Source organism: Panthera onca, chromosome F1 (genome assembly GCF_046562875.1).
Source record: "Panthera onca isolate mPanOnc1 chromosome F1, mPanOnc1 haplotype 2, whole genome shotgun sequence".
In the NCBI taxonomy this organism is placed as follows: Eukaryota; Metazoa; Chordata; class Mammalia; order Carnivora; family Felidae; genus Panthera; species Panthera onca.
In genome coordinates, this window is record NC_138355.1 from 620,314 (window position 1) to 636,409 (window position 16,096).

A 16,096-nucleotide genomic window follows, 5' to 3' on the forward strand; every position below is an offset into this window, starting at 1 on the left:
ATGTGATTAGCATTTGATGAAAACCTCGGGCACTGAGTATCCATAAGCCTCGTACTGGCAGACAACATTTCACTTGTGCTGTCCTAATTTCATGATGGAGGAATTTAGCACATCCTGCTAACTCCATAGAGAAAGGATTGCTGGAAGCCTGCGCTTGGTTTCCTCTGGCCTTCACCCCATGCACCATTGCTCGGTGCTCATTGGCCTTTCTAGCCTGTCCCCATACCAAGCCACACGCATGACTACAACTATATGCTGAGTCCTGTGAGCTCTTCTAGTGAATAATCAAATCTGGGTGTCATTGGGATGCCTCTAACACAACTGCATTATATGGAATTTTATTGTTTCGGTTGATGTCTTTCACGTGGTTACAGTCAGAAGGTTATGTCACAGAATACCTTTCCTGGAATCTCTTTTCTTGGTGTTTGCCTTGAAAATTCCTACATCCCTACATATCCATTTGAAGAAAGGTTTAAAAGGAATAGATGAAATCATGATGTCAGAAAGTGTGAAACAAGCAACAATCTTATTTTACTCTGAAAAAAAAAAAAAAAAAAAAAACAGAGAGAGAGAGCAAATCCTGGTGATTGCCCCTATGTTCTACCATATAAAAGTTCTCTGAAATATGAAAAGTCAGTTAATTTTCTCCAACTACCTAGGACTTAGTTCATTTTTCTGGCAGATAGGAATCAAAGAAGTAACAGGGATCATTCTACAACAATCAGAACTGTCAGACAGAATATGAAAACATACTACTGATTATAGTGTTCTTTTGTTTCTTTTCCTTATGTTCCTAGAACATTAAAAATATAGTTCACCTATTAGAGGCAGTTATCGCCAAAATAATCAAAACTCACAAATACGGCATCCAAAATGTCAGATGAGTTATCTTGATGTCTCCCTATCTGACCCTCCTTCCAATTCTCTTATTTTGCCCTAAATGATACTACCGTATGAAGTACCCCCATTTTATATGGCATTAACGTATATACATTTATCACTGACTACAAATGCTTATGTTCGTTCACCCATGGTAGTTAGGACATAACTCTGCATCATCAGCTAGGTCAGTCCTTAATGTCTTGCCAACAGTGAGGATCACAGTAAGAGTGGGGACATTTGGGGATACTACTCTGACAAATTCTGGTACGAGAAGCTCACCTGATAGTGTTGCTGCACTTCAAATAGTCTGCTCTTCCCTTTAAAGGACTAGTGTATTTTACCACCTTCCAGTAGAAACACAATACACACCGGCTTACTTTCCTTCATTTACTCCCTGTAGTCTCCGCCATTCACATCATTCCCTGTTTGGCTCGTCTCTTCTTTCCTGAGGTTCCTTAGGCCTTCCAGTGTGTTGAAAGGGAACTAGCCATTTAGGTCCTTTGGTGGCACTCTCAATTTAATCTGTTGCTGACACCACATACGATATGCAACTTATCTCCTTTTCACATCTCTTTCTCTTTCCTATGCACTTAACAGGCCGTTTTCTTTAGATATTAGAATATATCAGTATTCCTGTTTGAAATCAACATTCTGTCAAATGACCTTTGAATAAAATACAGTTCTTACCTTCTACTTGTCCATTTAATACACTTTGCCCTTTCTGATCCACAGCTCCAGAGACATGAGGAACATCTTTGTTGGGCTTCTCAGACACACACTGTTAAAAGTAGCATCAGTAATGAGTTGCGTGAAGACTTCCTAATCCTTTTCCAAGAAAATATCTGAATTTATGATTTTAATAACTATCAGACTTGCAAATAAGAAAACCGTATTGAACACCAAAACATTTAAATACAAAACCTCATATATGCTCTCTTGATTCAGCGTCCCTTTGAATCTTCATTTGGCTATTGACTCTCTAAACTGATCATGGAAGGCCAGAATAAATACTTTCAAAGGCAGAAGCCTGGCTTGTATGCAGATTTCAAAAAGGAACTAACAAAACCCCTTCCTTTGCATTCCTGACCAAAATAAAAGGACATGTGAAATAAGTTTTGAAACAAAATCTTTAAAAGTGTACTTGCTATAAATGAAAACTGCTTCTAGTAAAATGGCAGACATTTGTTTCAGTGTCAATTCATACCTCACATGATCAGAAACTTTGGAGTATATCATGCTGTGTATCAACAAAACACTGTCGTAGCTGCTGCTTCGTTTAGGTAAACAGAGGCTTGACCTTTTTCTTGACGAAAGAAGGGTTGGATCGAATGGCAAAGTAGTAAGAAAAACTTTTCTTAAAATTATGATGAACTAGTAGCAGAAACAATGTAGATATAGGTATGGAACTCTTCAGAATGTGTAGTAAGCATTCAAACGGCAAGTATAAGAACATGTATGTCTTAGTCACCTAAAATGTGCCAAGCACTCATTTCACTATGCACATTTTCTTTTTTACACACAACAACAATAATAATGATGATGATGATGGAGTGAGCCTTCCTACAGCTTGGTCACTCTAAGACGTTGGAGTAAAATGATGATCCGTGGTCCTCTCTGTCCAGAATGTCCCTCGCCACGGTCTACACGACTGGTCCTTCTCATCTTTCACTTGGCACCTTTTGCCACTCTCAGATCTTTTCTGACTACCAAAATTCCCACTCCCACTCTCATCCTCATCCTCACTACAAACGCCCCCAATATTCTCTCAACTAACGTCGTCCATTCCCTACCGATGAAGCCTTTATAGTGACTTATAACAGATTGCTGTTGACTTACTTTTCTGCTCCGACCACAACAACCTAAACCCTCCGCTTGTACACTCAGTAGCTAACTGCTTGGTACGTACTCAGTATACAAGGACCAATTAATTAAGGTCAAAACATTTACACTAATCTCACTGAGAAGATCTCAAAAGTACCAAATCACTATACCGTTGGCCCTTGAACAAAGCAAGGGTTACGGGCTCTGATGGCCATGCCCTCGAAAATCCACAAATATCTTTTGAAACCTCAAAACCAAATCAAAAAAACAAAAATTCCTACCGAATTTCCTACTTTAAAAGCAATCACACTTAAAAATCAAAAAGTATATATGTATTGAAAACCAGAACATTAAAGCAGAATCGCTTGTATATGCTCTCTAGGTCTAATCTACCTTTTCGGCCTAGTTTGGCCATTGACTCTGTAAACTGAGCATGGGAGGTCAGAGTTAGGATAACGGAATGCTGAGCTTACCAACAATATACACAGTCGATTAATGCATGTTTTCCCTGTTATATGTATTACATACTGTATTTTTACACTATAAACTGAAGGAAAGGTTACTAAGAAACTCGTAAGGAAGGGGTGCTGGGTGGCACTGTCGGTTCAGGGTCAGGCTCTTGACTTTGGCTCAGGTCATGATCTATACTTCCTGAGTTGAACGCTGACAGTGTGGAGCCTGATGAAAATTCTCTCTCTGCCCCCACTTCCCTACTCACGTGCTCTGTCCTCTCTCTCTCTCCCAAAATGAATAATTAAAAAAAAAAAAAAAAACCAAGATGCAAAAGAAAATCATAAGGAAGAGAAAATATGTTTACAGGATGGTACTGTATTTATTGAAAAAAATCTGTATGTATGTGGACTCCCACAGTCCAAACGCATCTTGTTCAAGGGTCAAATGTATACCTTTATGATGTCATCGCTAAGAGCTTACGGGAACTTATTATAGCCCCAAATGAGAACATCAAAAACCCATTCTAACTTTGCCATTCTTTTCTGGACACAAGGGCCATTTTATTGGCCTTTGAACATCTTCCCATGGAAAACAAGTATTCTTTGGGGGGCCTGGGTGACTTAGTCGATTAGGCACCCAACTTTGCAATTGCGAAAAGCAAAGCAAAAGGTGGAGGGGGGAGTTAAGATGGCAGGGGAGGGGATCAGAATTTCCCTTGTCCCTCAAACACAGCAGTATTGAGGTCACAACACTTGGAATACCAGGAATACAGGCTGCAGAGGGACAGAAAAATCTCCGCAGGTGCAGAGTGACAGCTTGGCGGGACAGAAGGGTGTGTATGAGAATTGGGAGAAATAAAATGGGCAGCACAGGCATGCAGTGGGGGAAGGCCTTTGGTGGAGAAACGAAAGGAAGGTAGAGAGAGAGAGGCTGTGGCAAGTGCATTTGGATATGAGAAAGCCTGTCCGGACCACAGACCAAGGAGAGGTCCAGAGAGCCAGTTTCTACTTTGGAAAACAGCCGTAGAGGGTAAAAAACAGAATTTTCAAGGTGGCCACACTTTCTCTCGACCAAAGCTACCACCTCCCATGCCTGGTGGGGAGGGAGCCGCCCCTAGGCTTGGTAGCAATCTCAGGGCTACACTGGGAGAGAACACCTTGAGTATGGTGGAAAGGGGAGGTATTGCCCTGCCCAAGGGAAAAAGACCGTGCAGGCACGAGCCAGAGGCCCTCTGTCCACTGGGCAGAGTGGCGCAACTCCACTACCAGGTCCGAGCAAAGCGGGATCCTGCAGGGTTTTGAATCCCAGCTCAGTACTCAGGTGGCACAGGGGACTGTGCAGCAAGGCAAGCCGGCTCCCCAGGCTATTCCGTGAGGATAGCCTAAACAGTGAGTTTTGAGACACCTCGTGTGGGCAGGATAGATGGGGTGTCGCCATGTCTCTCCCCATGACCAACATCGTGGGGCTTCAGGGAATGGACAGTGAGCCTCAGTGAAGGCAGGCCCATTACACCAAACCCTGACACTCTGTGCCTCGTAACTGCTTCTCTATAGGAGTGAGACTGACACTGATGGGACCAGATAGCCCCTGCTCTAGACCAGCACAGCCACCAGTCCCAGGCACCAATAGACAACTCTCCTCCGGTTTTCTATCTTAGTTTGTTTGTTTGTTTGTTTGTTTGTTTTCGTTTGAGTTATTATTCTTTTGTCTTTCCTTTTCTTTTTTAATGTTTATTTCTTCATTTTGAGAGAGAGAGTGAGTGATCAAGCAGAAGAGATGCAGAGAGAGGGAGAGAGAGAGAATCCGAGCAGGATCCATGCTCTCACTGCAGAACCTGTTGGGGGTTTCGAACCCACCAACAGCGACAACATGACGTGAGCCAAATTCAAGAGTCAGACGCTTCACCTACTGAGCCACCCAGGCGCCCATCTTTTCTTTCCTTTGCTTTCCCTTTCTTCTCTTTTCCCTTTTTTCTCTTTCTACTCTCCTCTTTCCCCTTCTCCCTTTGGAAACAGCCTAGTAGTCTCGAGTTGACGTGGGTCAAAGCTAATTATATATCTACATTTATCTCTATATCTTAATATATACCTATATATCTATACACAGATATATCTATAGATATATCTATATATTTTTTTCCTTTGATCCTCTGTTCTGGTTCTTTGTTTGTTTGATTGTGCATTTTCTCTATACTTTTCTAGATCTCCTTCTTCATTTTCCTCCCTCTCTTTCTGGATTAAGCCCTCTAGCTCCTTTGAGTCACTTCCTGGTCTTTTTTTCAACTCCAGTCATTTCTCTTTTTGTTTGGGCTAAGGATTCTTCCCCATCTTCTTCCCCTTTTTTCCAGGATTACTTCAACAAACAAATCAAAGCACACCTGTTGGAAGGCCCAAACCGCCACTCCAAGTAGCGAGAACAGCAGCCAAAGACGCACCGAAAGAGTGCACACAACACACTCAAAAAAAATTTGTTCAACTGCCAGGCCCTGGACAGTGTAGGGGGTCTTTTTATTACAGTAGTACTCGCAGGTGTGGGACACAGAACAAGCTATTAACACACATAAAGGGCAGGAATCTAGCCAAAACGACGAAATCGCAGAATTCCCCTCAAAAAAATTCCGGGAAGAAAGGACAGCCAGAGAAGGGCTCAAAAGAGACAGAAACCATATATGTGAGCACATTTTTGGAATGACACTCATAAGACGCATAGTTGCGCTTGAAACCACGCATAGAAGACAGCAGACAATCTACTGCTTCAGAGATCAAGGACCTAAGGAATCGTCACGATGAACGCTGAACATGAAATGGTGTAAAGGAGATACAAAGTAAACTAGATGCAGTGACAGCAAGGACGGGAGAAGCAGCAGACAGAATCCATGAAACAGAAGATACAATTGTGGACAAAGATGAAGCAGGGAAAGGAAAGGAAGGAAATGACTAGATCACGAGGCAGGTACTAGAGACCTAGGTGATTCAGTGAGATGAAATATTAGCCAGATCCTAGGAGTCCCAGAAGAAGAAGAGTGAGAGAAAGGGGCAGAAGGTTTTTTTTGAACAACTTATAGCTGAGAGCTTCCCTCATCTGGGGAAGGAAACGGGCATCCAAGTCCTGGCGGCACAGAGAATTCCTTTCCAAATCAACAAACCCAGGTCAACACCACGACATGCCATAGCGAAACTGGAAAACTACAAAGATAAGGAGAGGATTCTGAAATCAGCTAGGGACAAACGGGTCTTAATCGACAAGGGAAGACACATAAGGGTAGCAGCAGACCTGTCCAAAGAAACTTGGCAGGGCAGAAGGGAGGGGTAGGAAACGGTCAATGTGCTGAATGGGAACATCTGCGGCGAAGAATCCCTTCCCAGGCAAGGCTGACATTTAGAACAGAAAGAGAGAGAAAGGCTTTCCCAGACAAACAAAACCTAATGGAGTTCATGACCACTAAACCAGCCCTGCGGGAGATCCTAACGGGCGACTCTGTGAGTGGAAAGCAGCAGAGACTACAAAGGACCAGAGGCCTCACCAAAAGCATGAAACCTTCAGATAACACAATGACACTAAATCCATATCTTTAACTAATCACTCTGAATGGGAATGGACTCAATGCCGCAATCAAAAGACACAGGGAATCAGAATGGGTAAAACACAAAACAAAACCAAACAACAAGATCCATCTATATGTTGTCAACAAGACACTGATTTTAGACCCCAGGACACCTCCAGGTTCAAAGTGAAGGTATGGGGAACCACCTATCATGCTACTAGAAGTCAAAAGAAAGCTGGAGTCGCCACACTTCCACCAGACAGACTAGATTTTAAACCAGAGACTGTAGTAACAGATTCAGAAGGGCATTGGATCATAATTAAGGGGTCTATCCATCAAGAGGAGCTAACAATTGCAAGTGTTTATGCCCCCAAAGTGAAACGCCCACACATATGAATCGATTACTCACAAACATGATTAAATGTATACATACAAATACCATGATTGTAGACGACTTTAAGACTCCACTCATGGCAAAAGGCGGATCGTCAAGGCAGAAAATCAGTAAGGAAACACAGATCCAATGTGTCATTGGACCAGATGTATTCAGATATACATAGATATATATTGGCCTCATATATATACATTTATATACATGGATATCAACACCGATATATTAAGATCTTTTCATCCAACAGCAGTAGAACGCACATTCTTCTTAAGTGCACATAGAACATTCTCCAATGTCTCCAAGTGACATCCTGGGTCACAAAACAGCCCTCCACAAATATAAAAGGACTGAGATCATACCTTGCATATTGTCAGATCACAACAACGAGCACTTGCTCATTCTTTCTCTCTCTCCCTCCCTTTCCAAGAGAAATGCAAACATTTCAAAAACATTTATCTCAGCCCCTTCCAAGAAAGAGAAAAACAAGAATAATAAACCTTGTGGGGCAACGAGCCCTGGATGGAAACCACACACAGACAGTAGAATTCCATAACCAATATGTTGACAATGGAGTTGACAGACAGTGATGTACTAAAAGAACAGACACTAAAGAAATAGTTTCTGCAAGGACAAATTAGGGTAGGGGTAAACCATTAAAAACGAGCCCGGTGCGGGGAACACATATGTGGCACAGTCAGTTCAGCATCCACCTTCAGCTCATGAGTCATGATCTCACGGTTTGTGGTTATCAGCCCCACGTTGAGCTCTGTGTTGACAGCTCGGAGCCTGCAGCCTGCTTTGGATTCTGTGTGTCTCTCTGTCTCTGCCCCTACCCCGCTTGCACTCTGTGTCTCTCTCTGTCTCAAAAATAAATAAACTTTGAAAAAAAATTAAAAATACCGTAATAAGCATGGGTTGAGAAGAGGGAAAAAGGAAAAAACAAAACAAAACAAAACAAAACAAATGACCAATCAATCAAGCATGAGCTTAAGACAAAAAAGAAAAGGAAAAATGTGAGCCAAAGAAGGTAAGTGGAAACAACATACATTTTTCAACAGGTACATAAGTAGGATTGGGAATATACTATGAAAAATAGTCCCTTTTAAACCTTTTAAAGATATATGTCTTTATATATGTGTGATATACATATATATATATATATATATATATATATATATATATGTATGTATGTGTGTGTGTGTGTGTGTGTACGTATAGGTGTACATAAATATGTATACATATAAGTGTGTATTTATATATAAGTGTAAATATATGTGTATATATGTGTATATTATATATATATCTCTACCTATATCTATCTATCTATATCTATCTATCTATCTATCTATCTATCTATCTATATCCATATCCATCTATGTATCTATGTATATAATATTTATGTAAAAGAGAGGCTTTGATTCACAGTATATCCCTAATAATACTGACTCTTATCACTCTACAGTTATCTGGTTATAAATACTGTAATAAAGAATTTAATTTTTTTCACTATAAATAAATTGTTCAATTCCTGGCATCTATCGCTTCCGAAAAGCTAGAAATTATTACTAGACTAACAAAAGAACAGAAAAAGAGAGGTTCCTAACACGTCAACATTCACTATGGAGAAAGAATTGGGAATGAGAATTCTAGGAAGAAATGGGAACATTTAAAGGATGTAGGTAATGGGACACAGATGGGGTTCAACCAACAAAGGCTGACGACTTTTTCCCTGCACTTCTAAGCTCACAATGGGAGGATACTAAAAATATACTGTAACCTTCTTTCTTATGTAACTCCTGATTGCCTCAATAGGATTCATTTGCGTGTATACATGTTAAACACTAAAACGGAATATAAACTGAAGCCTGACTTTTTAAATTCACATATTTAATTGTGATATATCATGCGTATTTTGTTACTTTTCAAACTCCATTCTACGGAATTCCATTTCCCTACTCATTTGTTCACATTCAAAAACCATGACATTGCTTCTTCCAAGCAAGACTTTATTTTAGGAGCTCCAGGAGTCAAACCAGTGCGTTTCCTAACCTCCAGGAGCTTATCATGATTTAGGGGCTTTGAAATGAATACTGAAATAAATATCAGATGTCTGAAACTTTAAATTTTAGAATCTGACACAAGGACTAGGAGGAGATAGTGTTCAAAGCTAGAATGGGCAAGATTTCTGAAATTAGAAATTTGACACCTTGGCTATGAAGAGCCTCTGCCCATAGAGCTACTCTTTTCAGCAAAATACGTATTCTTCGGGGAGATGCACAATTTTAACTTACTCTTCATGGAGTTATTTCAAAACTACAGGGGAACACCTTTGTAAGGTAAATGTTGAGAAATAATGTAAACATCTAAATTTCTACATTTTCTAATATGGTTTTATTCTAAATGTAGAACAAAGGATAGAGCCAAAGGAAAATCCTGTATCTCACCAAAATAAAACTTGCCCGGGGCGGGGGGCAACCTACAATAGATACTTGGACCCAATCACGTTTCATTTAGGCGTGAGTATTATCAGTCATGTTACGATCACAGTAAGAATCCTTATCCTTAAGCAAACGTCATATTGCCTCCATTGTGGGAAAGCTTGTCCCAATATAATTTGACGGTCATTATATATTTTCCAGCCCATTCTTTTATCAGCCTCCACCTGTAGGATTTACCAAAGTACAACAAAACAAAACAAAACATTCAACGCGTCATGTATCTGTAAAGTGGTTTGTTCTTGCCAACTTTCCATGACACACATAAAATGATGATACACAGGCTCCTCTTAAATTTTCAGAGTGAATAAGGGAGAAAACTCAATTCAGAGCAGGAAAGTGAGTTTCACAGGAGGGTACTTTACCTTGGTACCAAAATCTAAGTCTTGGCTAGATGAGGTAGACCATGAATCGTCAGGACCAGGTTTGTCGGAAAGCCTTTAGAGCAAAAAAATACAACAAACACATGTTCATTCATTTAAAAACAAAATTTAAAAAAGTTAAGGGAAAGGTCACCTATCTGTTTATTCCACGAAGTTTCTTGGTATAATGAAAAGTTGGCCTCTGGTTTTGTCATTAAGTTTTATTTTAATTCCGGTAATAGGAACATCCAGAGTTATAGTAGTTTAAGTTGTACAAAATAGTGATTCACCAACTCCATACTCACCCCGTGCTCATCATGACAAGGGCACTCCTTCATCCCCATCATCTCTTTCACCCCTCCCACCACTCACCTCCTCTCCACAACCATCCGTTTCTTCTCTGCAGGTAAGAGCCTATTTCTTGGTTTGTCTCCCCTTTTGTTTCCTCCCTTTGCTCGTTTGTTGCTTCTTAAGGGCTACATGAGTAAAATCATATGGTATTTGTCTTTCCCTGACTTTGCTTACCATACTACCCTCAGGCTCCATCCAGGTGATTGCAAATGGCAAGATTGCATTGTTTTATGGTTGAGTAATATTACAGTGTGTGTGTGTGTGCATGTGTGTGTGCGTGTGTGTGCGTGTGTGTGTGTGTGTGTGTGTGTGGATATACATATACACACACACATACATTCATATAGGGCTTCTTCTTCGTTCACTCAGCTGTCAATGGACGCTTGCGCTGGCTGTTGGAAATAATGCCGCAATAAACACAGGAGTGCGTGTGTCCCGTGGAATTCTTGTTTTTGTATTCTCTTGGGTAGTATCCAGTAGTGCAATTACTGGATCATAGGAGAGTTCTGTTTTTAATTTTTTGAGGAACCTGCATACTGTTTTCCACAGGGGCCGCACCCATTTGCATTTCCACCAACGGTGCAAGAGGTTTCCTTAGTCTCCACATCCTCGCAAACACTTGCTTCTTGTGTCTTGGAGTGTAGCCATTCTGACAGGTGTGACGTGGTATCTCGTTGTAGTTTGGGGGAGCATCTTTTCATGTGTCTGTTGACCATCTGTATGTTGTCATTGGAAAAGTGTCTGGTTATGTGTACTGCTCATTTGTAAACTGGGCTTTTTTGGAGGGGGGTGATGTTGACATGAATCAAGTTTTTAGACATTGTGAACACTAACCCTTTACTGGATTTGCCAAATATTTCCAAATTTGTTCTCCCATTCCAGAGGTTGCCTTTCAGTTTTGACTCTTTCCTTTACTGTGCAAAAGCTTTGTAGGTTGAAGTAGTCCTCAAACTTTATTCTTGTTTTATTTCCCTTGGCTCAAGAGACATAAATAGTAAAATGTTGCTACAGCCAAAGTTACAGAAATGACGGCCTGTGCTCTCTTCAAGGATTTTTTTTTTTTTTTTATGGTTTCAAGCCTCACACTTAGGTCTTTAATTCATTTTGAGTTTATTTGTGTGTATGGTACAGAAATTGGTCCAGGTTCATTCTTTGGCATGTGGCTTGTCCAGTTGTCCCAACACCATTTGGCGAAGAGACTGCCTTTTCCCCACTGGATAGTCTTTCCTGTTTGTGGAAGATGAACTGACCATACAGTGGTGGATTGATGCCTGGGTTTGCGGTTCTATTCCACTGAGCAATGAGGCTATTTTGTACGCCAGTACCCACAATACTGTTTGGATACCACACACACACAAACACACACGCAGACACACACACACAATGAAATATTACGCAGCTCTAAATGAGAATGAGATCCTGCTACCTGCAACATCATGGATGTACCTAGATGGCATGAGGATAAGTGAAATAAGTCAGACAGAGAAAGACAAATCCTCTATGATTTCACTTCTGTGTAGAATGTAAAAAGGGGAATCAATGAACAAACAGAGCAAAAGCAGAAACACACCCATAAATGCAGAGATTTGACTCTTGCCAGAAGGGAGGGGAGGTGGGGGGATGGACAAAATGGGGGAAGGGGAGAGGGAAGTTCAGGGTTCCAGTTATAGAATGAATAAATCACAAGGCTCAAAGGTACAGCATAGGGAATCTAGCCTGTGGTATCGTAATAGCCTCATACATTAACAGATGGGAGCTACGCTTATGGCGATCACGGTGAAACATCCAGAGTTGTTGCATCACATATTACATTGTGTGTCACGTAGACCTCCGTTTAAGTAAACGTATCGAAGTTTAGGTTTCTATGTTATGAGTGGTAGTACTAACTAGAGATTGAAAGACTCAAAGTTCCCAAGGCCAACTTTGTTCCCACACTGGTCTTGCCTTACTTAGGTCCATAATAACTAGCAAGACACTCCAAGCCTTCAGGGGCATTCAGCTACCCAAGGAGGGAGACTGTGATCAAAATGGTCCTGGTAGTTGTGCCTCTATTTCTCTATACGCTGCCTGAATATTTTCTTCCCTATGAGCTCCCACTCCTACATCACTCTTCAGCACGGTTCTGTGGCATTCCCCAACCTTTCAATCTGTAGCCTATGAAGCCATACACTCCTACAACAAGGATGGGCTCCAATGACCGAGGGTAGGGACCATGTCCTGCTCCTGGAGAACAAGCGAATTGGGAGCCTCACTCATCCACACAGTCACCTCAACATAGGCATGTTACCACCGATCCAGATGAAGCTCCCTTGCTGATTTCACAAGTCAGACCTACCCCTGCCCAGCCCTACAAGTACATGGGAAGGGCATCACAGATTTAGGAAAAGAGGTGGAGTGAGGAGACAGCTTGCCTTGGGCCATACATCTCTGATGTTCGGAATCTTCACCCCCACCCCCAATTCCTTGAGAGGATCTAAGCTATCCTCCCTCAGTTGGGGTGGAAGTAGGGGATATCATATTTCTATCTGCTGTAAACAGACTCTTCCCAGAAGCTCAAATGATTTTTAATCTCTCTCATCAGAAAATCTGAGGTATGCTCGCACCTTTAATGAAACCAACACACACAAAAGCAGAAAACTGATCACGACCCTCTTGAACTCTCTATTTGAATATGCCTTTCTAAACAACTCCCCTAATCCTGGGTCCTTCATTCCTGTCATTCACCTTTATCTCACTTGGCATAACCCCCCAAATTCTGACATCTTTTCTCAAACTCGTATTCCTAACCAACTCAGTGTTGTTCTCCTTGAAACCTGGTCTCCTCTGCTAATTCGATTCTTACCCTCCTTCACTCTATTCATTAGACCCACTCCCCAGCCTTCTATTATTAAAACAGTTGCCTGCAAGATCAAGACAAAAAAGAAGGAAGGAAAGAAAGAAAGAAAACCAGAATTTAAATCGCATTTCTGTCACTTATCATATCCAAATAGGTCACTTCAATCTCTTTTGAGTTTCCAATTCTCCAGGGAAACAACCATTGGGCAAGGAGGTGAAACATAGGTTGACGGACCAGAGGGTGTTTTGAGGAATTAATCTCTGAGGTTCCCTAAATCTGGAGACTCTAAGTGCTTTTGATTTGGCCTCTGGAATAATGGAGAGTCCTTAAATGGCAGAAGTAGGGAAATTATTGGAAAAAAAAAAGAAGAAATACCAAGGAAAAAAGAGAAGAAAGTCAAAAGGCAAAAACACAGAACAAAAAGTCATTGGAAAAAAAAAAAATCCAAAAAAACCCGAAAAGATTCCTAGAACTAGACAAGGATACTAGCCCAAAGGGAAACCAGCCTGGGAACTTAGGCAACAGAGAATCATATAGCAATATCCTCGAAATAGAGAGTGAGTTTAGTTAATGTAACATGGTCTACAACTAAATATCCTTCCCTTACAGAAAACTCATTTGTCTCAAGAAGAGGGGATATCACTACATGTAAGGAGTTGCCTGATGACATCTTGCTTTTTATGGAAAAGCCTTGACACCATGGCCATAGCTGACAACCACCCTAAAATCTCGGATGGTAAAAACAAGGGACTAGTTACCACTGCACTAATGACTTTGGTTGGCACTAGTGGTCAAATATATGAGGCCAAATGCTTGGACTAACCTGGGTTCTTAAGCAAACCCTAAATTAGTGTTCCGACATCATTACCTTTGACATTCTGAGTTGATCTGCCCTAGGATCTGTATCCTCATCTCAGTGCTGCTGAGGAACCAGGGAATGGATGTGGAAGCTTCACGGGCTGATGGGCAAAGCCCCTCAGCTACCCGTTAACTATGGAATCATGGTCGAGTCGTCAACCTCCCTGAACCACAGTTGCCAAAGTAATAAAATGTAGGCTACAACAGCACAGCTACTTGGCAAAGCTATACAATGACTATATAACTGAACAGATGTTACCCATAGGATATAGTGTCTGGTCCAGTGTAGAACACGCAACAACTGCTTTTGTTCTCTGCGTTCCCTTAGGAGACACATAATTTTCAGTTCATTCATTCCCTTCCCTTTCCTTTCATTATCCGTTTCATTTCATTTCATTCCTTTATACTTTAAGAGTGAGTGCCCACAGAAGTCGGGAAAGATATCCTAAGGAGGCTGTGAGCGCAAAACCCGACGGGGGGCTTGAACTCACAAACCTGAGTTGAAATCAAGAGTCACACCCTTAACCGACTGAGCCACCCGGGTGCCCCAGCAAATGTCATTTTTACAAATCCATAAATATCCTACCTGGCTATAGAATCTTCCTCAGCATTCTTATCTGCTCCTAAAGATGAAAGCAAAATACATGTTAAATCAACAATCGAAAAATAGAGGAAAATTACAAGTGTACGGCTTATGATTTGTTAAAAAGTATTGCTTTGGGACCACACCTGGAAACCACACTACACTGAATGGTAATTATACCATTCGTAGGCTTAAAGCACTAAGAAATCTTACTTTCTCCTCTATATTGACCAAGAGCAAGAATGGGTTTTATCAGAATTTGACACCTACAGGGGGACTGATGTTTACAATGGCCATCACTGACCGACACTGTGACACTGGAGGAAACTGGTATCGTTAGGAGAATGATTATCATGAGCTGACAATGTCAGACTGAAACTAGCATGATTTTTCTGGACTTTCAGTACTAGAGGAGTTGAAAGAGAGTATCTTTGTTTTGCTGTAACACGGCAGAACCTCCCCAGCTCTTCAACAGACACTCTTCAGTTTTAGGAGGAAACACCCCCTCACAAAGTGTGCTCTATAGCTATTGTACTTTGCAGCATGGCCAAACCATAGCAAACAGACTCTCCCTCGTCTTATTTCCAATGGCAACGTAAGAAGGAAAGATTTGGCATTCCACTTTGATATAGTTCTAACCTCTTGAGGCTGTCTCCTTCCATTGCTAGAGAGTCTATCTAGACCCACCGCACATCACAGAGGAGGATGATCCCAATGTGAGTGCTCTGTAGTGGTTCATGAGGTCATTTTTCTCAACCCTCCCCATTAGGTGACACACATCTAGAGAAATCATACTTTTTGTCATGGAAGGCAGAGGTCATCAGATCCTCTACTGATGAGCAACTAAACAAAACAAAGGGCAAAGAATATCTTGAATGCCTACATTCAATTACCAGGATATTTTCACTTTCTAAACATTCAAAGACATCCACTCTATGATTCTAACTACATGACACCTGGAAAGAGCAAGGCTATGGAGCTAAGGGTTGGGGTGAATGTAGGGAGAAACGGGCACAGCACAGAGGACTTTTCAGGCAGTGGAACTCTTTCACACGGTACCACAAAGGTGGATTCACATCATTACACCTTTGTTAAGACTCATAGAATGTATAACACCAAGGCTGAACACTAATGCAAATTAGAGACTTGGCCTCCAAATGAAGAGTTCGTGTCCAGAGAAAATGCACCACTGTTGTCAGGGTGCCTGGGTGGCTCAGTTGGTTCAGCGTCCAACTCTGGATCTGAGCTCAGGTCATGATCTCACAGTTCATGGGATCAAGTCCTGCATCAGGCTCTGGGCTGACAGCACAGGATTCTTTCCCCCCTCTCCCTCTGCCCCTTGGCTGCTCACACGCATGCATGCTCTCTCGCTCAAAACTCAACCAAGGAACTGAAAAAAAAAAATTCCTACTCAAAATGGACCACTGTCGTGCAAGATGTTAACAACAGGGGAGGCTAGGCGTGTACGGGAGCATGGTATGGTATATGGAGACTCTGTACTTCCTATTATATTTTGCTGT

At 41.4% G+C, this 16,096-nt stretch overlaps 1 long non-coding RNA gene across 1 annotated transcript; it reads right to left on the reverse strand.

The window, feature by feature from the left end:
* Positions 1-1,097: 1,097 nt before the first annotated feature.
* Positions 1,098-14,618, reverse strand: LOC145713368 (uncharacterized). Its single transcript, XR_014136474.1, has 3 exons — positions 14,580-14,618; positions 9,952-10,024; positions 1,098-1,660 (listed from the first exon to the last, which is right to left on the reverse strand). It is a non-coding gene; the product is annotated as an uncharacterized LOC145713368 (long non-coding RNA).
* Between the last annotated feature and the right edge of the window lie 1,478 nt (positions 14,619-16,096).